The sequence below is a fragment of the Lichenostomus cassidix genome, chromosome 8 (assembly GCF_008360975.1).
Source record: "Lichenostomus cassidix isolate B80296 chromosome 8, HeHo_3.0, whole genome shotgun sequence".
NCBI classification, from domain to species: Eukaryota; Metazoa; Chordata; class Aves; order Passeriformes; family Meliphagidae; genus Lichenostomus; species Lichenostomus cassidix.
In genome coordinates, this window is record NC_139489.1 from 6,338,089 (window position 1) to 6,360,532 (window position 22,444).

At 34.9% G+C, this 22,444-nt stretch overlaps 1 protein-coding gene across 2 annotated transcripts in view; it reads left to right on the forward strand.

Annotated features, from left to right (window-relative positions):
- Window positions 1–22,444, forward strand: part of BEND5 (BEN domain containing 5) — an 860,026-nt gene that overhangs the window by 45,729 nt on the left and 791,853 nt on the right. The window lies entirely within an intron of this gene.

Below are 22,444 nucleotides of genomic sequence, written 5' to 3' on the forward strand. Positions count from 1 at the left end.
GTCTGTCATTTTTACTTAATGGAAAGAAAACATATTTAGTAAGATAAAAAATCAAACTGTAGAAGCTTGATATTTGTATTCCTACGAGACTAATATCTTAATATCCAGCACTGTACCATTCCTGTTACAACTGGAAATCATGAAATTGTTTATCTATCGTCCTGGAGCCTGAGACTTTATCAGACAGACCCTTTCCCCTGCTGTGCCTTACTCAACTATGATCAAATTATGTAGTCATGAGATGAATGGGAATCTGTCTCAAGGAGGCAAAGAGATCGGGTAGAAAGATACAATATATATCTAGTGCTTACAGGATATTTGTTTTCATGGTTGTCTACATGAAAGAGAATGGTTCCACTATTAAGTTTGACTCGTGGGGTCTGTTTTTATAATGTGTGTTCCTATAATCTTTTTTTCATCTCTCCAATTTCCGTTAAAATGAGACCTGCCTGGATGTAATCTAGTCTGGAACCCTTTTAAGGTCTTTGTACTGCAGGCCATGGACAGCATTAGTCATTGCAGCTCAGTGATATTAAATGAAACTTAGAAGTTGCTGCACCAAACATGCTGTGTAATGTAATGTTTTCTGCATTTTGATTATTTTATTTTATGTTTTACTAGAAAACAGAAACAAGGAAACCCAAACTATTCGGTGTTGCTTAAAAATATTGCACTGATACAAATACAAAGTAATTTTGATCACATTATGTGTAGAAGTAGACATTTTAATAATTGTCTATAAATCATTACCTGTATAATATTGTATTTATTTTTGATGTGTCCTATATGTAATGAGTGGGGAAGGCACATCTACACATTTATGTATATTAGGTCTGGTTTTAGCCATTTGGATGAGGATTCACAAAGAGTAGCTCCCTTTATTTGTTTTATATATTGTCTATTAGTGCAGTATTTTGTGTTATTATTCTACTGATAAATGAAAAGAAAGACCAATTAGATATTCCTGCCAATCTTGTTGTCCATGCAGTATTTTAATCTCTACATAACAGGTTCTTCGCATTCCAGTTTTAATTTTCTTAAGCCATGGAGCTTCCATTCCCTATGCCTCAAAACTGTTTTATAGACTCCTCTCACTTACAGTGTTGCTTGATTTTTAGCCTAAAGCTTTCCTTTATTTAATCCCACAATTCCCAGTAGCAATTCTGCTTAGTAATAACTCCTCTTGGTACAAATAAATCCTCATCATCCCTGGCTAACATTTATATTTCTGTAAATTATAACATTCCTCATCATTTGTGTCTCAGCCTAGCTATCATGTTTGGTTCTTTCAGCCCTATATCCAATAGACCACTTTACCTTTTAAGTATTTTTCCGCTTTGGGGGCCTCTGGACTTTCATCCTAAGTGAATCTTTCAGTCCTTTGGTAATTAGCCCAGTTTCCCAAGGAAGCAAAGATTATATGATCACACTGTCTACTTGCTAGCCTAGGTTTTTGTCTGGCTGCTGATCCCTCTCCTCTCTTTTCTCCCTCAATAGCTTCTTAACTCTTGGCCAGTTTCAGCACCACTGGACAGGAATTCCTGTAAGTTTCAGGAAAACAGGCTGCCAGATGGGCAAGAGACCCATTAGTGTTCCCACTGGCAGACAGGCTATAGTATGAGATCATTTCTTATTAAACATCAGAGAATCCACAGAGGAGATGAATAGGAGAAAGTACTCATTGGAATTTGCATTTTTAAGATACCAGAGAATCCAGCCATGAAATCCAAATCCATGGCATTTAGTAATTTTGCTTCTTGCAGAACTCCTTGTTTTTATTATTATTCTTCCTCTTCCAGTTCCTTCAACATTTTCTTTATAGTGCGGAACTAAAATTTAATGGCTAATTCTGAGTATGCTAATCCCAATTTTCAGAGAAGGGGCTCTAGTCCCTTTGCTCTATTCCTGCCTCAGTATAGACAGCTGGAAATTGCAGCAGCCTTTTGTTGCTGTATCACTATGGAAACTCAGGCCTAATTTGTTTTTCCCTATCATACAGAATTCTTTTTCAGTGATTGCTTCCTTGCTCCTGCTACGTATGTCTGAGGTTACTGTTGTGCTTCACAGGTAATAGAGCTAAGTTCTGTACCCTGCCAGTGACAGGCCTAATGTGTTCAGAATTATTTTTAGAATTTTATTATAAACTTGCTTTGTTTGATGTTCACTTCCCTATGTTGAATTAGAACCAACAGACTTTTTTTTAGATTTGGAAGTTGGTAAATGAATTTCTTTCTCCTTATGACTTGGACTTCTACATCAGATGTTTTATGTTGTCTGTTTGATTTTATAATTTTTTAACAGGGAAAAATAATCAAGAAAAAAAGAAAAAAGCTAATACCTTATATTTATGGGGGAAAAGGACCATCATGTAAGATACCTGCAAGATGTAAAATTTGGTCTTTTGGTCTCATATGGTTTCTGACTTGCAAGTCAGTTGGTCTGAAAAGATCTGAGCTATGATTTTTTTTTTGTCACTTGTTTGGTGAATTCAATTAACACCAGTACTGGAGAAGAAAAAAAAGAAACCGATATGTTATATTTAAGGAAAACACATAGACTTTTATGATTTACACATATCCATGAAAGGGAGAGTGAAGGAAATAGGATTTGCTGTGGAACACATGGTCTCATGGGCAAAGCCTCCAATTTCTCTAATTGTATACATGTCACAGGCTGCTCTCTGCTCCTGGATAATGCTCTTTACTGGGCAGGGTTTGCTTCCTATTCACTTCCATGGCCCTTAAAACACCATCTACAATTTTGCTAAATTTCTTCTCTCTGCAGCCGGAAATTGGATGAACAAATTTCATCTCCCAATTGCATTTCAAGTGTTTTAAATACACACAGTGCTTCAGGTGCAAGATTACCTCTGAGCTAGAATGGCTTTAATGCTATTAGTAGCAACAGTGATTCATTTGAGCTTTTGGAAAAAAAAAAAGGAATGTGTGAACGTGCGGTAAATTATAAAAGATACGCTGGTGTACCAATATTGGAGGATTTTAGAGGTGAAAAGAATGATTATATTATAAGAATGATTATTATTATAGGGCCATAGCCAGAAATTCTTCTCAGGTGGTTCACACTCACTGTTCCAGATACTGTAACCATGCTAGAAAAAGGTGATCTGTGTCCTGGAAAATTTACTTGTGAGCAATTTGAGAAGAGATAAGAACTAAACACAAGAAAACGATGTAAGGATTAAAAATATGTGAGGATTTTTGTTTTAACACGCAGCAGCCATATTGTAGCACTAAGTAATGCACATCTAGGGCTCATGACAAATTCTGTGTGTGTGTACCCTGAGCAGCTCTGCTGTCTGATGAATCATGTTGAGAAATGGTATTTTCACTGAGATTAAAAAAAGAATTTCCAACAGAAGGGGTTCCCTAATAGTGCCAAATTTTGTTCTGTAAGTGTTGATAAACACATTTGGAGTTCTTCATCACAAAGGTACTGACAAAATATACCAAGAAGGATAGAGAAGAAGAATGGGTATTTGGCAGCTAGGACTTGATCATTACTTACAGTTAATAAATCAATCCAGATTGAGGTTAAAATCAAAGAACCAAATGTTATTTACTTCAAAGACATTCTCTCTGTTACTTCAGTTGCAGTTGGACTGAAACTAGAATTTTGACTCTTGATTTTTTTGGGGTTTTTTTGTTATGTATATGTATGAATGAGGAAAAAGGATAGCCCGTTCTTCAGAAATTTAAACAGGATGCCCAGGTAAGACTGAGATTATCATAGCTGGACATTTTTATGAATGCATGGAGCTGTCATTGTAGAGTTTTCTGGCTTTTTGTCCTATACTGTTTTGTAAAATATAAAAGGCTGTAAGATCTCTGTTGTTTTTAACTGATCAGATTTTCAGGAAATATTTATTATTGGCTTTAGATTTTATAATATGTCCAGGTCTCTTCTTACTGTCCTGAAACAACTCAATGATGCTGAGTAGACAACTACTTCTTTATGATGTTACAGCTGTGATTGTTTAAAATATGAGTGATATTTGTAAAGGGAGAGATAATGTCTCTCTTTATGCCAGCTGACACATCTTGGAGGAGCAGGGGGAAAGAAAGAAAGAACGAAAAGCAGGTGTGATTTGAGGTACTCAACCTCTTTTTCTGACCTAAGAACTCAGTCTGTGCAGTGAATTCCTGCAGAAGCTGCAGCCAGAGTAAGATGGAGCGAAGATGACATCAAAAGCAGTCTAAAGTTGGAAGCAGGCTACCTTTTTACTTCTTCTTCTTAAGCAGACATGCTTTGCTCTACTTTCATTTGGGGATTTAAGTTACTGGTATCAAGATGCTTTATAACGTCTTATAGTCTTTCCAGCTGCTCATTTGAGAAGACAGATATTTTCTTTACTGTGCATTAAAGGCTATATTGCAGTTACCCAGCTTTGGGAAATGCATATGTAAAAGGGCATGTTTTTATGGAAGAGTACAGTTCTGAAATTTTGAAGTGAATACATTTGAAGCGAATGAATAAAGCGTTTCTTGCAACTATTCCTAACCAATCTTAAATGCATAATTTCTTTTGAGTGTTTTATTACATATACCTTCCTAATAAATTAGGTATTGCCACTCATTTAGTAATATTTTACATTAATAATTTATTAACCATCTTCTGGTCAGCTCCTATAATCTCTCTGAATAGCTATTTCTAATAATTTGCAAGGAGGATGGCTAGATTATTTGAATTTTGCCTGTTTAGGAAGCCTGCAGCTGTTGCCTGTCTTTATGGACTCATGTTAATTTTTAGCACCCTGGAAAGAGATGTCCAACTCTTCCTGTATTTGGTATTTTAGTCACTGTTTACACAGGTACACAAAACCTGATCTTTTTCATGTACCAGTTTTGTTTGGTTATAGAAATGTATTTTGTTTCCTTGCTTCTGATATTTTCTTGAAAACCATCTATATTTAAGAGGTTAAATGGGTATCAGTAACCCAGCACAGACTCCCAGCTCACATTGCCATTTTGACTTTAAGATGAAACTGTAAGTAGCATCAGTGCTTTAACTTTTAATTCACTGCTTACTGTAGTTTTAGTATTGATTTAGTTAGAGCAGTATCAAATTTTTATTTATTTCATATGTGAGTGAAGTTTTTCCTTTTCCCTTAGCTATCAAATAGTGGATTTGGGTTCTTCTGGGTGAACTTGGTCAAGATTTAAACTCTGACATGCATCTAAGGCTGCTGGGCTTGTCAGTCCTTATCATTCATCATTATCATGTCATATCATATCGTGATTTATTTTCCCTTGGAGAAAGGCAAATACTGCATAAAGTTTGAAGTTATAATTATTTTTCTGTGAAAGATTAAAAAGGAGGCAAAGCTGTCTTGAAATATTTTCATGAGGAAGAATAAAATTAAAAAAAATAATCTGAATTAGAGGATGGTTTCACTGAAAATTATCTGGTATTTACTAGCAAATATGTTGAGCAAAATAAGAGTCATGTGTTTGCATCCTTTGGGATTCCTTTCGGAATTTAGAAGCAGCAAAGTCTGGACTATCAGTTTTTTTGTTTAATCCATGGCATCACTGTGCACTGCAATGTTCACTGTACATCCTGCACTGGCCAAGTTCCTTAAAGCTCTATTTGAGTGCATATGTGTATTTTATATATAAATATGTGCATACATATATCTGCTGCCTTGAAAACACATGAGGCTGGGGTGAGTGCATTTGGAAAATATCTTTTTAGTTGCTACACGGTAAGCAGGTTCTTTCTTTGAGTAGCCCATGCCCTGCAACTTGAAAAAAAATGGGAGGAAGAAAGATGGAGGCAGAATCATTATGCAAATTTTGTAAGACCTTGTGGTACCACAGCACCTAGTAATATGGGTCAATTACTTTTTGTGAGGGAAGGGCTTGAATTATCTGAAGTTTGTATTATAAAGCAAAATGGATTATTGTAAAGGAGCCTTTGTACTTTTAAAAAGTAGGTTCACTGGTTCCTATGTTGGAAAGTGGTACAATTTTATTGTAAGTCAAAAGTGCATAGGGTTAGATGATACATATGGCAGTAGAACTAATCATTTAATTACTGAGGAAGCCACATGAAAAGATAATTATATAAGAAACAAAGTGGTGACAATTATTTTTTGCATGTGCACCTCAATATTTAAAAAAAAAGAAAAATCAATTGAACATACTGCAGTTTTGAAGAAAAATAATGTTACCATTTTGGAAACTTGTGCCTATATTGGTCATGTATAAAATTAGATTTATAAATGATGATTCTTCCAAGTTGGAATCCTTTCAAGTACGTATAATTTTATTTTGGATCAATAATTCAGTTGTGCTTGGAATAGATTGAGGGTGCATGTGAAACTTTGGTAAGTGCAATATAGTGTGCATCTCCGTGAAATTATCTAAAACTTGTCCTGACAGGTATCATCCTTTGAAAAGCAATGAATGCAGGTAGGCTGGTAAACACAGACAATATTCAGTATTACCAGAACAATATCTGTCCTGGTGAAATATTCGCTCTTGGCAAGACAGTGTTAAATCATAAACTTTTTCTGTTCCAGTTGTCTCTAAGAACATTTCAGATGCCAGTGTTCAGTAATTATTGCACACATACTGCGTGTTTCAGATTTAACACTGGGTTTTGCCTACAGGAAACTAATGGCCAGGTGTGCTTAATTTCCTATTGTGGTGGCATCTGTCACTCAGAATGTCAAAAATACATTATAGATGTCATAAACAAAATCAGCGCTGTGATGATCTCGATGTCAGCGATGTGACATGCTTACTTCTCTCTCAATTTAAGATCTTTTTGATTTCTGATTAAATACTCCCTTTTTTAGTTCCAGAGTGAATTGTCTTCCATGCAAATTTGGTTTCATTTTCCTTTTAATACTGAGAAGTCTTTATATCAGTATGTGGAAGCATGCATTGAACAAGTAAAGATGAAATGTTTTAACTGTTCTGCTTTTAGATTTTGTTTTTCTGTTCAATTCAGAATAATTTTTAGTTTTTTAAAAATTCAGAATAATCTATGTCTCCCATTGGTTTCAGAGGGAGTAAAGTTCCTAAAATGTTAAAGGTTGCAGAAAAATCCCATCCTGATCTCAATTAAACATTTTGTTCCATTGCTATACTGCTTGTAAGTATATTCTTTGTTTATAGGACTCTGGAGCTATCAAGCATTAAGATTTGCACTTTCAATTTTTTTAGGGAGCAAATAAAATGAAAATGCCATGATATGGAACTACTTTTTGTTTGTTTGCTTGTTTTTACTGTTAATTGAAACTGGAAAACTGTACAGGTTACCCAGTATATTCCATTATATATAATTAAATTATTATGTTTCTTTCAACAAAATGTATTTTAATTTATCTTTTCAAGAAGCTGTGAAATACTCTGTAAAATGACTGTGCAATTTTTTGCTTTGAGAAATTAAGAAAAATTAACACTGGATTTATAAACTGACTCTCCAAATAGAACTGCTTTATTTTTTCTATATAACACAGAATAATAAACTGCGTGATTCTAATGATGGAGTACAGTTTAGAATCTGACCTGTACACCTTAGAGAGGCAACATCTGCTGTTACACCACGGCTCAGGATGGCTCTGGTAATTTTTTTTTTGTGAATTGAGAAGCTCCTTGGAAGCTTCTAATTTTCATAGTAGCACTGCCATGATGAACTGTGGCTCATTACTGTAAACTGATGGCAGCTGTTAATACTATTACAGGCAGAGACTTTTTATTTAAGGGAAACATTAGCCAGTAACTGGTAGATTTCTGACACAGTATTACATAAGGCTTCCTGTTAGGAAGGAGAGCAAAGAGAAATGGATTTGAACCCATTAGTATCAGAATTACTTGTCAGAAAGCCTGAGCAGAGTTCAATTTATTTCTGCAATAAAGTGTAAGCTAGAGATTGACTTGACAATTATTTTACCTTACATTGCTCTGGTTGTTCTGAGATGACTATTCCAACATCAAATCATCTTGTTTGGACATCTTTTACAGAATAACATGCTAGTCTAAATATGCATTACGTTATGTAGGAACTAAAACTTGGCAGGTTTTTTCAAGTAGAAATGAGTTTTTTATTACTCCTTTTACTGGAGGATGTATATACAGTGGAACACATTCGGCATAGATTTAAAACAACTGCATGTATTTCTGCTAAATCTAGTGCATGTTGTTGAATGGCGTTTACATTGTAATGGAAAGGATAATCTTTCTGAAGCTTTTAGTAGCTTGGTATAAGGAATACAAATAATCTGCCCCAAAACATTTGTTTTTTCTGAGCCAGTCACTTAGCAGGGTTGTGGCTTCTGTTTAGCAGCCTCTTTTTTCCCTAATAATTTTCCAAAAAAGATAAGAGACAACAAATTGAACAACCATTTTCCTATTGTAATTTTCAACTTTGAGAAGAAAATTACTACCAAAATTTTTGCCCGTTTAATATACATATTGTCCTCCTGAACACCAAGATTCATAAATTCAGAGCCTTGATCTTGAATTGTAACAAACTTTTAGTGGAATGGCAATTTTTCTTGTCTTGAACTGGTGGTCTTCCACAAGACACTTATTTAATTTTCTGATTGTGTGGCATAATTTTTGAAGGGTTTTGTGTTCATTGTCCCTCTGAAAATTCCCATGAAGCTTTGCAGAAGATATTTACTAAAACCGTAATAAAAGCAACATATTCCACCAAAGTGTAGATTCTCCTAGTAGGTTTTCCTTTCCCTTTGCATGGTTTGGAGCAGGACCATGTCATGCTCAGGGCTGATGCAGGGAAGCAGAGCTGCAGCTTTGCAGATGGTTGTGTGTTCATGTTCTCATCTCTGGGGGCAAAACTAATCCCACAATCAGAGCCTTGAGAGCATTGTGGGGTCCATGGCAGGGCATTGCCTGGCCCTGCAAATTCGACAGTGATGCTGAGTACCTCCAGTGTTAGGTTTAGAATCTCCTCAATAGCCAGATTAAACTGAATATCCTTCCTGGCAGGCATGTGGAATGGCAATTCCATGGCTTTGGAATAGCCAGGATGAGACTACAATAGCTGCTCCTTGTGGGTTGTCTCTTCCCTATGGCTGCAGAAGGATTTCTTTGAACCAGAGGTTAATATAGCTACCTACCTAGGTCAATTGTTATTTTACATGGAGTTATAGATATTTATTTTATTGATTTAAAGCCTGTTCGTTATAAAAATTGCCTATAAAAGGAGATGGCATTTACACAGGGAGATAATTTTTAAAAAAATTTTTATTTTTTTTCCCAGGAATTTCTCATGCATAGATACAAATGAATTTTCTAAATGTAAATATTTGGCTGGATTATTCTTCAGAGACACATATTGATTTCTGTTGTCACCCTTCAGTGAGATTTAGTGTAGGTTACTGGGAAATCCTTTCCAAGCACACGCTGGAAAAAAATGTAAAATATGATTTCCTTGACAGTTAGTGAAAAGAGGCAGAGTAGACGTTAACAAATTAACTGTGTTTACTCCATCTTCACCAGTTTAAGAGTCTTTCAGCTTCTAAAAAATCAGCTCCTTTGATGCTTATAGAATATGGGTCCATATTGCACTGGGTGAGCTCTAAAGTATGTTTTAAAATTCATAGCTTAGCAAAGAAGTGAAGCTTTGCATTTGCTGATTTTCCTTTGCAGATCTAAATGTAGAGTTGTGGCTCTCTCACCAGAGTGGGAAGTACTGTATAATTTTGCAGTTTAGGCTATTCTATAATGCAAGTAGTATGAGTCTCATGGTAAACTGTGTGTGATGGCCAAGCTTCATTTTAAAATGTGTTCCATTCAGCTGTCTAATGTACCTGAAATTCATAAGTTTCTATGTGTTATAGTGGATTTGATAATTATGGATTATAATAATTTTACACTTTAGTGCTTAAACCCAAAGATCGTACTACAAATACTTTTCCTTTTTTCTTTGTTATTTTGAGGGTACAAAATGCCTTAAGTAATACTAGAGTGCAATCTATGAACTGTTTTACAACAATGTAAGTTTATATCTATCTAAACAAGTCGTTTTAATACATAATATTTTTATATCTTACAAGCACTGTTAGATATGTATTGAAGACCTTGTAATAGTTCAGTGATAATAAATATCAAGTTCATCTAAAAATTAATAAAAAATTATATTCAAAAGCTACAAAATCTGATCAATTTTTTGCTTTCTTGGCATTGCTGTATTGTTAACCTACATTAATTTGCTTTGTAAATGGTTTAAAAACTATTAGTGTCGTGTCAGTTATAAAGTATGGTCAATAAATATTCGGTTTAACAAATACATTTCAATATATAGAAGATGAGACTACAATGTTGCAGTAGATTACTGTACTCTAATAAGATTTAAATCATAATTTCTATGCACTCCTTTGCTCGTTTTGTAGATAATAATAAATGTACAGACTTGGAAAGAAAACTCAGCTTCTGTTGTTTCAAGGGAACAGTGATGCTTGGGTTTGTATATGATTAGTAGTAAAGCTACAAATATTAAAATTATACAACTATGTATTTGTGTTTTCTCAAAACATTTGGGAGCATTTTGAATTCAGAGTTTTTTTTATGATCTCTCTCTCTGATGTAATTCAAGGAAGAAAAGCAGAAAGAATTTTGGAAAAATATTAATCTTTGTGGCAAAACTGGCTTCATAAAAAGCCAAACAAGCAGAGGCATTTTAACATAATTTTCTCCTGACTTAAACAATCTTAATTTTATCACTTTGCCAAACTGTGTTCCTTTGCATGAAGTATGTGCAGGAGATACTCCTGAATTTGCATTTTCATTAGATTTAGCATTCAGCACCTAATGCCATAAATTTGTTTTTGAAACTCTTTAATTCCCCTGAGTGTTCCAACATATTGAATGCTATTTGCTTTGTATTATGTTGGCAGCAAATCTGCAGTGAAAATGCTGTCAATATATATTCATAGCTAACATTGTTAACTAAAAGCAATATTGTTTTTCTATTGTAAGCTGTCACAAATGTTTGGCACCCTGTTGTGTAAGCCAAAAAAATGTCAAAGAAAGAAAAGAATATTTTTGAAGAGAAGTGCAGTGATAGTGTCAAGTTTTCTGTATTAAAATGCATTCCTGTTTGTACAGACCTTTACAATTTGTAAATCTGTGCTTTGTAGTAATGTAAAGTTAGAATATTGTGAGAAGATGCAGGCTGTTACAGATATTATATTAAAAGAGAGGAGCATAGTAAACGATACAGCCATTTTACTTTGTGTGTAATGCAATGCTTATCAGGCTGTAAAATGTATTCTACTAAACCCAATGATTATTTTATTAATAGATGTGCTATATATATGTGGAAAATGAATGAAAAATATTTTGCATTTTTTCCTGTTTTTGAAGATGGAGTGTATAATTAACGAGAACAAATGCAAAGTTTTGAACATTCTCCCAGGGAGTATCCTTATCTTTGTGTAAGACACACTGATTTTGTTTATTTAAATTGTGTATTACCTTTCCCCATCATTCATTCTTTTCTAATGAAACTTATATATTTTGTATCTGCATGCTCTTATAAGAATGTCATAGAACAAAGTATTTTAGAGAACTTCTGTGGGGAGCAATGAAAAAAAAAATAAAAAAAAAAATCTGTCATGCAAATAACTGTGTTAGTGCTAATAAATAATAAACACCCATAAGTTAAAACAAGACAAGTGGCAGCTTTTGTGCTCCTCCTGCAACTGTGTTAACCCAGAGAACTCAAACCTCAGCCAGTAGATGGAAACTTCAGTAGATGGAAACTTCTCAACTAGGTGGTTGAGGCACAACCAGGTTCCCTGGCCAGAAGCTGGTTTGTGGTGGAATCAGCAGAGTTCATCTGGTGAAAATGGAGAGCACTGGGAGAAATGGGTGTTTCAGGCCATGGAACACCATGCCAGGTGCTTCAGCTCTCTCTGAAGTGCCAGAGCTTCACAGAGATACAGATTTCCAGTACTCTCATCATGTCCATTGTTCTATATTCACTTAGGTGAAAATATGAATCCGTGTATGGTGAAATACAGGCAGCCCCAGAACTGTCATTCATGACCCTTCGTGTCATTCTGTAGAAAACTTGTTTTCTTACTGAATCATAATGTGTTGAATTTGGGAAACGTTTTTGGTAAACTTTAAATACATTTGGACATTGGTCAATGTAATTGAAGAGAACCCAAAACTTAAATATTCTGATCTACTACTCAAGAACAATAATTGGTAAATTTTTTTTAACACAGTTTTTCATACAGCAATATATTGATGACATATTAACATGTGCTATCTTCTGTGGTACTGGCACATGTAATTGTGTATGCATACTGCCTGATCATGCTACATGGTGCCAATAATAATTCCTTTTTTCCCTTGCAGCTGATTTCACCCCTCTACTTCAAAATAACCTCTGCTTTCTGCTCTGATATTTGCTCTGCTAGGGGAATACAGGTGCCACAAGTGATTTCACAAGGTCCCTGTTATGGACTCGCTATTTTCAAACATTTTCTAAGAAGTGCAAAATAACCTGAGTTTCCATTGACTTCAGTGACATTTCAGTACTATTAGCACCTTGGAAAAGTGGCCTTTATATTCCTTGGCACCAATCTCTATAAATTCTCTCATGTGCTTTCAAGTAAGATTGCATAAACCTTCAGAGCTAAGTCTCTCACTACTGTCCAATTTAATTTTTCCTCCTGCTTTTTAGCTCCCAGTATTCTACCCTAATTTTCATAAATAAAATAAAAAAAACAAAACAAAGAAAAAACTTGAAATACAGTTATGTATGGAATTGTTCTTTGAGTCCTTGACTAGCATTATATAGCAAGGTTGGGGCTGTTTATAGAACATTCTAGGTGAAGATCCAGCACATTCAGGTCTAAGAGAGAACATGTCTCGCCTCTCTATTCATTCTTTTCTAGATTATTCCAAGAACTTGCACATGATTGAATCTAATGTGTATCTGGAGAGGCAATATAATTGGACAATTACATTCACAGGTGAATAATATTTTTTAAACACAATAAAAAACTTTAACAGTTGCTTAAATAGCTCACTAGATAGGGATTGCTGTTACAGAACAGGAGACAGCACTGCATCCTGCAGACAATTGACAAAATGGACTAGCAGTTTTCATCCTTAATTTGATTCTTTTTCCTCGGTGGCAGAGAGATGCACGGTCTTTCATACGTTGTTTATCTTATTTTGGCATAACAGATTTAATCATGACTATATCCATTTTCCACGAAGTGTCTTGTGTCTTGAATCACAGAATGTTTAAATCTTTTACAGGTGTGGGATAACTGTGCAGCTCATCCTGCTGGAAAGCTTTGGATTTCTGTGCATTGTGGAAGAATGTACCTTTCCCCAGTTTTCAGAAATGTTTGTGAAGCTTTAGAAAGTGCTGTGTCTTTTATCTAGATTTCTATCACTTCCTGCTATTGTTAGGGCTCCTTTTTATTACTTACTTTATTGTATATTGTAAAGGGGGAACCTTCTTTGCCATTTGACTTTTTTTCCTGTTTTGTTAGGTATGAATTTGATGCTGCAGGAGGAATGAAGATGTGCAAACCCAGTTACTAATCATGCACAAATCTTTTCCACGTGTGGCTGTTTAAATACTTCTTTTCCTTCTGTTACTCTTCTATGAAATAAAATTGTATCTCTCTGTTTTATGCTTGAGAGTTTTGACTTCAGAAAAGATGAAGGCTGTGGCTTGTGCCCCTGTGGAGGAGTGATGTCACAGAAAGGAGCAGGAGATTCCTAACTTTTCCTCTTAGCCCGAATTATGCTCATCCCTGCTGAGGAATTTAGGTGGAGGATTCCTCCAAGGTGTGTTTCCTCCAAGGCGTGTTACCTGCTTTTTTCCTTCTAGCAGGATTGACTCAGAATTCTCCTGTGGGTGGCTATTGCAACAGTGGAGCACAAAGAGAAATTAATAAAGTAAATAGGAAAAACAGTAAATATAGACCAGGCCATCCTCATTTACTGTTAGAAATAAGAGAGGAACAGTATTAAGGTACATAGATGAGACAAACCAGCACTTATCCATGGTGAAATCTATAAAATGTCTTCGATTGCTCAAGGGATCTTTAGATATAGCATTATTTTCTCTATCTTATGGATGACTTGACCACCTTCACTATGAATTTTTCATGATTTTCCTGACCCAGCAGCTCTTGCCTGTGGAGAGAGTAATACAGTATTGATTTGGGTGTTAGGTTTCTGCCTTTTTTGCCATAACAGGATTTTTGTAGCCTAGAAACCTCAATCCCTGATTACTCATTAGAGACTTGCACAACTTTTCTTAGATCTGGAATGTAAAAGGAGAATCACTTGGTTACTTTTGTCATGGGTAGCCTTTGTAGTGGAATTTCAGCTCGTCATGGTAATGAGTGTTGTTATTAAGCTTTCCTGATTGAATGGGCACTGCTAGCCCTTCAGATTGCAAAAAAATCCTGTCCTGTTAACAATTAGTGGGTTTGCAGCAGAATTACACCGGTGAATGTGTTTATTTAGCAGCATACTGCAAGCCAGTGGAATAAGTAGGGGTCTGTCCTCCTGCATTCATCCTGGCATTGATGTCTTGGTGACTTATTTTCTCTGCCTCTTGGGCATATTAGAAAATTGAAAAGAGGCCATGATGTTGCTATTTCTCATTTAAACTGTTGCTGTTTTTTTTTTTTTTTTTTAAATAAAAAATCCATATCTTACATCCTCTGAAAACTTACTCTCAGCATTGCCATGGAAACAAGATTTTTAAAAGGGACTTAACTGAAATTTAGCAGCAGTTTTTATTTCTTTGTGATTCATACTTCATAAAAATGCAAATGTCACACTAATACATGTTTTACCTTAATATTTTATACTACCATTTTGTCTTAATTGGTCTAATGTTTTTCTTAATTAAATTTTGAGCTTCTTTGAATGATTTTCAAACTGTACTGTGGACCTATCAAGCTTTAAATTTTGACTATGTGACACACAATTTAAGGCACTGTCATAGAGGAAAATCAATCATTTCAACCTGTAGTCAGAGGCACAACAAAAGATTTAAAAGATTTAAAAAGCCTTTTGTCCTGACTGGAAATTTCTTGGCCTTTATAATCTTTATTTCTACTGAAGTATCACAGCAAATAGCTTTTAATCATTTGTATTCCTTTGTTTTTCACTTAATTCCCTCTAAGTGTGTGAAGTTGTTTAGAGGGTAAATTACTGCTGTGCTAAATAAAGCTTTTATTCATAGTTCTTTTAAGAGGAGTGTTTTGTTTATGCAAAGCTAGAGTGTGTGCATTGGTTTACATTCATACTTGCATCACCATGTGTAAATAAATGACATTAATTTCACATTTTATTTGTGTGTAGACATGCAGCAGTTGATAATGTTAGTTCAAACATGAGAAGATACCTGGCATTCTCTTCTGAGCCCCTGTTTGGTCAGACCTCACAGAACATACATTTTGCCTTTTAAATTGGAAGTTAATATGATTTGAGCAGGAATCCTAGTGATCAAGACTGAAATCATAGAAGTATGGAGTCATTTAGGCTGGAAAAGATCTTTAAGATCATCAAGTCCAAATATTCACCCAGCACTGCCAAACTCACCACTAAGCCATGTCCCTGAGCACCACATCTGCACCTCTTTTGATACCTCCAGGGATGATGACTCCACCACTTCCCTGGACAGCCAATTCCAGGGCTTGACAGCCCTTGCAGGAAGAATTTTCTTTCTAATATCCAATCTGAACCTCCCCTGGTGCAATCTGAGTGTTCTATCACTTGTTATGGGGGGAAGAGACAGACATGGGGTTGTAGAGAGTGACAAGGTCCTCCCTGAGCCTCCTTTTCTCCAGGCTGAACTCCTTACCCCCAGTTGCATGCAAATTTTCACTGAGATTGAACAACACTAAGTATTTCTAATGAAGTTCTGGGTAATAAGTAAGTTATCTCATCAGACAATGGTTGCATGTATTTCATCACGCAGTAAAGTCAGAGGAAAATTATTTTAGATATATTTATAGCGCCTAGACCAAGTAAAAAATAAGTATTTTTATCACTGAAATTGTCAATTATTTAAATACATTAACCTATTAAATAAATGTACCATCATTGCCAATGCTACAAATGCATTCAAAAGCTTAGAAACATGTTGGTCAGGTTCCCAGGGCTGCCCACTCAGATTTAGCTGAGTGTGTATAAAAGCTTTCTTTTGTAAACAGAGCGAGTCCTGCAGTTTGAGCAGTGTGTTTGCCCATTTTGCATGCTCAACTTCCCTGCAGCCTTCTGAAGAACAATGCTTGACATTCTGGATAGGTGGTACTTCACAGGAGAAAAGACAAAATTCTTCAAAATATCATAATATTGAGAGGCACACACACATGTACTTACAGAAACAGTAGTGGAGAGTCAAACAAATGCATTTGAAAAGCAATTGCATCTGACTTTTATACTGAAACAAACAAACACAATTGTTCAACAATGTCTTTCTCCACAGACTGTTGCCAGTGTATTAATAATCCCACCTAATTGACACTATCTCTATTTATATTATGTCTTCTGTACTGTCTGCAATCTTCAGTTTTTCCTTTTTTAAGTATCTGTTGTTTCTGCCTCTCTCTAAAGATGAGCAATATCTTTTCAAGTTAATGAGATTCCTATTTTACTTAAACAAGATACATATTCACTATCTTTGTGTTGTCTTAAAATATAATTGCTGTGAATGTTCAACAGTTTGACTTGGTTTCCTCAAAATGAGTGAATTAATTAAAAATTGGTGTTTGCCCATAAAAGAGTGAATGAGCACACTCAGTGCTTGATGTCAGAAATCAGACTGTAAATGAACATAATTATGTTTCACCTTCCTATTTAGTCATTTGTGTGGGCATAAGCATTTAGTTGTTTGCAATATTATTTCTTAAACAGTTTCATTTACACTTCGTTTTTTTAAGAAGACAGGGAGGGTAAAAGGAAAGTTAATGACTAGATAATGATTTCTTTCTGAAAGGCTGAGCATCACTTCTAATATTCAATTTGCAGAACATCAGGGTAGAAAATACTTCTCTGACAGTTTGTTGCCAACTGCATTTTATTTAGAAGGAAATTCTCACCACAGAAAGTGAGAGATCATTTTGGCTCCAGGTGCCAGGGTGTTATTCCTACACACATCAATGTATGCTGTAAGCAACATGATATGCAAAGGTGTTCTCTACCTCTATTGTACAATAGAATTCTTTAAAGCAACAGACACTGATGATGGCTACCATTTTGTTTAAAATAATCCATATTACAGAGTCAAAACAGCATGGCTTTTGTCCTTAAATTTACATATCCAACACAGTGGTCTTTTTCTATTTTGTCTGCTTACTGAATGGAAAATGAAATGCAGTTCAACCAGCACATTGCTTGTTATAATTTTGTTTTTTTTCGGATTGTTTTTCTTGTCCCTAGAGAAACCCAGCATTATATTAGTGATTTGGATAGGCTTATTTAACGGTAAGCAGTTGCTTTGACTCCATGAAGGATTCCATGACCCAACAGCAAAATCAGATAGGAGAATAATTTGGCATTTCTGTACAGGAACATTGTCTTGCTACTGAATAAAAAAACCTCTGTGATTATTGTGTGTTTTTTGATAAATATATCAAATAAAAAAGTCCTACATGTGGGGAAGAATGTTATATGAGTTCATTCCAAGCTGAATCAAATTAAATAGAATGATGAGCAAAAAGAAAGTGCAACTGAAGATTTTAAAAGGTTAAAATTGGAGAAAGGAGGGAAAGTAGGACATAATGAGAACTTAGTGGTCAGTGGTTGAATATCCCTCTGCCATCCTGTCTGCTGCATCAAATATACAGAAATAATACAATGCTGGACAGGAAGAGAGTTTCTATTGTAGACAGTTGAATTCCTTGCTATTATAAATTCCTAACTTTGGCCAGCTAGCCTTTAAAATGAAGTATTCCCTTAGCAAGCCTGTTTGAGATGTTTGTCCTCTGAAAGTTTGAGGCTCTCTAATTTCCTAACTAAATGCATTTATAACCACCTAATTCTCACGTGTTCTTTTGGCAATATTATTCTTAAGACCAACCATCAATTCTGCCTCCCAACTGTTTCTTCCTGTTGTGAAGTTATGGAGAACAGTCATATCCATTCCCATCTGAAAATGAGGGATGTTATTGTGGGAGAACCCACACAGTCAAAAAAGTCTTCCAGTTTGTGTTCCTGCATTCACTGGCTCACAGAAAATACCAGGTGCAAATTCTCAGCTTCTTTTAGGGCACTGGAATTCTGCTTTGAGGTTGAAATAACAGTGTGAGGACTGCACAAAGCATTCTCTGTGCCAAACGTGTTCTTTGATCAATACATTAATTCTCTACTTCCATTAATATCAACTGTAATCTCAAAACCATAAGATATAAATGAGAGAGTAATGAGCATAAACTGTGACCTCTTATTTTCCTTGGATAGCCCCTGAGCAGTAAAGCACTGGAAGAAATAGATCTGTGAGGCTGGTTACCACAGCAGTGTTATTTCAGGTTTCAGGTTATTGCTCAGCAGGAATTTTATCAAATATGGGAAATCTGCGGAATGTTTTTCTTTCTCATGATACTGTTTCAATTGACAACACAGATGAATTTTAAGCATTAACAATTACTTTTAATCTTCTACTAAAATTCCTGAAAGTCTCCCTTTTACACTGTAGTGCAATGCAATTCTCTAGAACCATTTTGTTCATGCAGAAAGGTGATTTCAGTAACTCATAAAAGGTTGAGTGTGATAATTTTATAATGACTACCAGAGTTTTCCATTTACTGGTTAACAGCTTATCATGGGTTAATAAGTAGAATATTGATAGGTAAAGGTAAATGTGATAGGAAATGCATGAATAGTAAATATAAATAGTTCAGTGCTTTTTTTAGCTGCCATGTTATACAATGAAAAGTTATTTTTTTTAATGACATGAGGCACAAAGCACAAAATGTAAGATTCCACAGTCTGAAAGCTGGTATTTCTGTCCACCTTGCCATTATGAAGGCAGTAGGATCTCAAGCTCCTTAGTTCTAAAGATAATTTAAAGAGTTTTAAAAGGCAGTTACCTCGTGAATATCTGCAGTGCTGCCCACGGATACAATTTAATGTTAAATTTGTATATATGTGTTCTTGAGAGAGGTTGTATCAAAAAAGTTCTAAAGGAAAAATACTTGAGTGCCCAAAGTTGTTGGCCAAACTTCACCTGTGCTGTAGTAATGAAGAAAATTTAGATTTTTGATATAAATGTAGCTGTTATTTACATGACCTTCAAGGCTTTTTTGGGAATATAATAACCAAAGATGCAAAAGTTAGAGCCAAACATACCTTTGAGAAAATAGATTCAAAACTAGAGAGAAAACTCCAGTTTGTGCAGCAGCAGATCTATAATAATAGAGCTTGATAATAACAGCTGATAATGTTAATCAAAACTTGATAATAACATGTAGTATCTCATACCATGCTGAAATGTTATGTATTTCTTGTATCATTCATCCTTTTTCCTCCAAGACTGAAATTCAGTTTCAGTTTCTTAATGATAGTGTTCAGTGATATAGTGATGATTGTTTTGCCATATTTTGCAAGGTTTATTTATTTTTTTAGCGGTAGAGGCTAGAAATTCCACAATTTGCACTGCGAAGGAAAATGTTATTTTAGCTAGAACTTCAGTGGTGAAAAGTAGGTGTTCTGCAGTTGTGAAATGTGCTGGGATGATTTGAAATCTAAATTCTTGCTTATTTTAAATAATTCCTACCATGTAATAGTTATTGAAAGATTTAAATCTGAAATAAATTTCTTTTGCAACGTTAATGGTGGGAATTCCCTCAGATTCACAGCATCTTCATAATTTTAGCCCACAGAAATTGGGCAGCTCTCATTTTGTCATCTGAAAATTGTGTGAGGTGCCCTGAAAGAGTTTCCATTTAGAAGAAAGGAATTTTTCAGGAATATACAAGTAGGTTTTATTGCAGGTTATAATTTCTTCAGGAAGCAGCTCCTTAGAGGGTCTGAATGGGTGGGTTTTAAACATAAAGAACTTAATCAAAGCATGGACCAATGGAATGCATTGTAACAGCTGAAATTATTGTTGGGGAAATTTGTAAATTAATTATTTCCTTTTAAAATTCTGACTTTATTTTTTCTACCTTAAGTCAACTGAAAGTGGAAAAAATAAAGTAATATTTTTTGTGGAACTGTTTGCAGAATCTTTACTTAAATCCAGAAGTTTATGCTAGTTGGATATGATGCTATTAATGGCAATTGGTAAATATATTTTGGAACATTTTAGGGCTTTTTTCCTTAAAAAAACCCCAACTGTCCGGAAAGTACCAGAAAATACGAAAAAGCAACAGAACCAACAATAACTGAACAGCAAGAAACAAAACACTCTACTAGGTGGCTTCCTAATAATAATTATTCCTTCAAATTTTTATATAGACATAAAGCAAGGTATAAAATGTCTTAGAAATTTCAAAGTGAAAATGGGAAAAAAATTGTAATTTCCATTGGGTAAAAATGTAAAAGTTAATATAATTTGTGGGACGTAGAGTGAAAAATCACTGAATATACACAAACAAAAAATAATTACAACCAAGATGAAACTGCTCATTAAAGAACTGCCAGGTTTGGTGATAAGTCTAATTTTATTTGACAGTTTTATAAATGATGTGGGGGAGGAATAGACCTTGAATTACATTCTTAGATTGTACTAAATTGGAAAGTGCTGTATATTAATGAGGACAATAATACTTCAAAGGTACTGGAAGGTTTTAGAAATGTGAATATAAGGTAATAACATTATTTCAGTTTAGGTAGAAAATGAGAGTATAAAAATAAGAAGCCCTTAAAAGAAAATTAAACCATAAAGAAAATGTTGACCATATTTTTAAAAACTGAAAAACAGAGACTTGAGAAACAAACAGCAAGTGATGCTTGTGCTGAACTGAAGCTCTTGGTGACTTAAATGAGAAGGTTTTATTACTTTTCAAGATTATATTCCTTTGGAAAGTCTTTTTGCAATGTAAAATATTTACTTAGATAACTCTCATTGTCTTTCATGATGCAAATTACAAATATCGGTGTGTGACATTACAGAGTGATTCTTTCTGCAACTTTGAGAGATTGTTTATATCTGCAGAAATATATTCCCAGATATGATACCATCCTGACTTTCATTCTGTAAAGATTTGTACCTTGATTAATTTAACAATGAATAAGTCTACTCCAGGTAAATAATACAAAGTTATGAAGTATGTATGCCTTTGTAGGATTGTCTCCAGACTTCTGTCTGCAAAAACAGGTTGATAATTTTTCTGCAAATATATTAATGCAGAGTGTTAAGTATTAATGCCTTCATGCATGAGCTTTTCCAATCTTTCTTTTAGAAAGTTTAAAAAGAGTAGGCACACTGTGGCATGACATTGTAGAATCTTGTAACACTGTTGTTATAAGAAATAAAGCGATTTTTATTACTATATGAGCTGATTTGTGAAGCTTGCATTTCAGTCCTATGTTACATAAGGAATAATTTAAGAAATATTTATAAGTTAAAAAAAATTAAAGGAAATTAGCTAAAGGATTAAATAATACCAAATTGCATACTGCATTTCAATTTACTCAATTAAAATAGAGTATCACATTCTGCTTTTATTACAGGAACACATATTATTGATTTACTGCTTTTATTCTTCTGAACATTTACTTTTCTAAAAATATTATCTTCCTAAAAATTCTCTCATGTCTGTTTCTCACTTCCTCGTTATATTTTGCTGCTCCTGATTTCCTATTTGCCACTTCCCAACAATGGTACATGTTTTAATCCAACTCACATATTACAGTGGTGCTCTGAAGTTGCAAGAATTTTGCACACTGATGCTGATCCTGCAGACATTTGTGTGGTTCAAGGATGAGAAATTCTAAGTTACTGTAATAGCTGGTGCACCAGGTGACCTCAGTCAAGCTCTGAAGACATGATTTTGATCCCAGTTTTTACTGTCTGCCTCCTGGTAGACTCCTTGCTTTATTTTCCCACCTCATGCCCTTGGAGACTTTTCAGTCTGCTCTCCATCTGTCCATCCCTCTGCCTCATGTAAACACAGATGTGGGTCTCTTGATTTATGAAGGGACACTGTGGAAAAGCCTGGTCAGGCTACAATAATTATATTATATTCAGTAAACCATTTAATAGAATCATTAAATTTTAAGGGTTACAACAGACCTCAAAATCATCTAATCCCAAGCCACCTGCCATGGGCAACAGGCAGGGACACCTTCTCTGGACCAGAATGCTCCATCCAACCTGGCCTGAAATATTCCAGGGATGAGGAATCCACAGCTTTTCTGGGTAACCTGTGCCAGGGCCTCACCACCCTCACAGTACAGAATTTCTTCCTAAAATATAACCTAAATTCTCCCCTCTTTCCTCCTTGTCCTACCAC